The sequence below is a fragment of the Lathyrus oleraceus genome, chromosome 5, assembly GCF_024323335.1.
Source record: "Lathyrus oleraceus cultivar Zhongwan6 chromosome 5, CAAS_Psat_ZW6_1.0, whole genome shotgun sequence".
Taxonomy (NCBI): domain Eukaryota; kingdom Viridiplantae; phylum Streptophyta; class Magnoliopsida; order Fabales; family Fabaceae; genus Lathyrus; species Lathyrus oleraceus.
Window position 1 is genome coordinate 625,224,395 of NC_066583.1, and position 2,749 is coordinate 625,227,143.

Below are 2,749 nucleotides of genomic sequence, written 5' to 3' on the forward strand. Positions count from 1 at the left end.
TAACTCTAAATTGTAGCAGTCTCTCGATGTAAGAAACTGCAGTTATAATAGTAATAATTTTTTTCCTAAAACTAGTATTCCAAAACTCTGATAATTCTAAAATAAACTTGAACCTAAAAAACCTAATACTTCTGGCTACATATAGTGCTTGGGACTCTGAAAATAGGCTGAAATCATACAAGAGTAATGGAGAAAATAATGATGAAGTGGGAGGATATTGAGTCAATTTGTTGCTAATTTTCTGGTCACGAAGTGGGTGAACGTGTCTTCAAGGTCCATGGCGTCCATGGACCTCAAGGTGATCGCCATGAGTTCTGAAATGCGCTTCTTGACTTTTCTTCCTGCTGAAGTGGCTTGTGACTGCCACGTCATGGCCAGCGCCATGGCAAACGCCATGGTGAATGCAATGAATGTAGTATGTGTCCCTTTTCTCCGTTCTTTTCTATTTTTGTCACGATTTCTCGTACGGAAATCCTACTTGAAAAACACCTGAAATTAACACAATAGACCAACATAAAACCGTAAAATAGGAATAAAACAGACTAAAATGACATGTGTATCGAGTCGTAAATGTGATACGTTTCATGGTTATCAGATGTTATATTATTTAATTACTTGCTATGCAAGTTTTCTTTTTGTTCAAGTAGTTTATTAGATAGTTGGTTACTTGGTTGTTAAGTTTATAACTAACGAACTTCTTATTGGAATCTATATACAAATAGATCCATTATTTGTGTTCATTCATGCAAGTTCTCACCTTTCCATTCATAATGAGAATGAGTAGTTTGTATCGTAAGTCACCACATTAAAAATAATCTTAATGAACGAATGATCCTCGAAAGATTCAACATCCAATAGAGAAACATCATCAACAAAAAGATATGAAAAAGAAGAAGTTTCATCCCATAGAATCTTCGAAAGAAAAAATGAGAAAGAAGCCCCAACGAGCAATATCTTCAGAGACTCAACATCAAGAAATCTTAAAGAATCAATCTCTAGTATAATCTTTAAAGAATCTTCTTCCAACAAAGAAGATGAACAAATTTGCTTTAGAGCTTCTCATAAAGAAGATGATTGTAAGGTAACAATTTTATCATACAAGTAACTATTTATATTAAATGCTAAGTTAATCGAAGATCATGATAAGATTGAAAAGTGTAACATAGATCTTAAAGACTACATTGGATTTCTATCAAATGACAGTGAAACTCTAAGATATGAAATGTATAATCGTAGAAACCAAATTAGTGAATGTGAGACTTGTGTTTCGATAAAAAAGGAGGTGAAAGGGATCAAAACCTAATACAAAACTTAAAAAATGATCAAAAATGCAGTTTTTAAAATGGAGGGACCAAAATCCAAATAAATAAAAAACAGGGGAACCAAAGTTACAATTAAACCATGCATTTTTTCTATTAACATCAAAGGTGTAACCTTCATTTTTTTTCACCAAAGTAAAATTAGATTTAAAAATTCAAAAAATTAAGATCCACCGATATTCTAACTACATATACAAGCTTTTAACTATTAGTTGCTATTTATATTGCTATAGAAATTCCAATATTCCTTGCAATATGCAAAATTGTTAAAATAATAATAACATTATTTAGATATACACTATTAAAAATATAATTTTTCAAAATAAATGTCAAGAATGGGATTTGAACCCATGCCCTTTTGGACCAGTACCTGAAACTGGCGCCTTAGACCAACTCGGCCATCTTGACAAGTGTGGTTATTAGAATTTTAGTAAAATTGTATGTGCATTAAAAATATCTCAAATCTAGTATGATAAGTGTGATAATAATAATAATAATAATAATAATAATAATAATAATATATTTTTCACATAGTGACAAGTGTGATAATAATAATAATAATAATAATATATTTTCACATAGTGACAAGTGTGATAATAATAATAATAATATATTTTCACATAGTGACAAGTGTGATAATAATAATAATAATAATATATTTTCACATAGTGATTAAAATTGATATCAAATCTAGTATTTTAACAATAATGTTGGTACTCATCCTGACCCCTCTTTGTTGGAGTATGAGAAAGATGTGGCCGATCTTCCACAGATAGAGTGGTAGTCACAATTGTAAATTGACTAACCTCTGGGGTAGCTGCAGTAGCCTCGGCAATAGATGAAAGTGTAAGAGTCTTAGAGGGAGGCATAAAGTCCCAACCAACACATCCAAGTTTGATGCCTTGAGCATTGAAAAAGGAGTAAATCATCTATAATTTATCTCTTTTATATTCAAAATACAAGGACACATGTTAAAAAACTCTAAGACTCTACCCTCACCAAATATCTCTTTCCTATCCATGCGACCTGCCGCACTCAGGATGGCGTGGATATCGATTTGTTTCTTCCTCTATTAGGAAGACGACACTTTTCTAGGGTCAAACCCTTTTACGTATCCAAGACTTCGATGCAGAGACTCTAAATCCATATTCATCATGACCTCTTAAGTAGAAAGAGGACCTAGTTTGAGGCGATAAGAATGGGTTGTACAACAAAAATGAAACCAAGACCAATACTTTAAAAATCTACTCGTGCAGAAGGGAAAGGTCTTTGTTGGGTTAGGACAAAAAGCAAGGTGAGCCTCCAGAGTAAGGAGTTTCACCATTATGAAACACCTTAGAAAATCACCCCAATTATTGGTGAAAGGGTCGAACCAAGCACAATCTAGGTGAAGTTCAATAAGCCCTTAGTTATGAATGTCATTTTCGGAG

At 32.6% G+C, this 2,749-nt stretch overlaps 1 non-coding gene across 1 annotated transcript; it reads right to left on the reverse strand.

Moving 5' to 3' along the window:
- Positions 1-1,646: 1,646 nt before the first annotated feature.
- TRNAL-CAG (transfer RNA leucine (anticodon CAG)) lies at positions 1,647-1,727 on the reverse strand. The gene has a single exon. It is a non-coding gene; the product is annotated as a tRNA-Leu (tRNA).
- Positions 1,728-2,749: the final 1,022 nt, after the last annotated feature.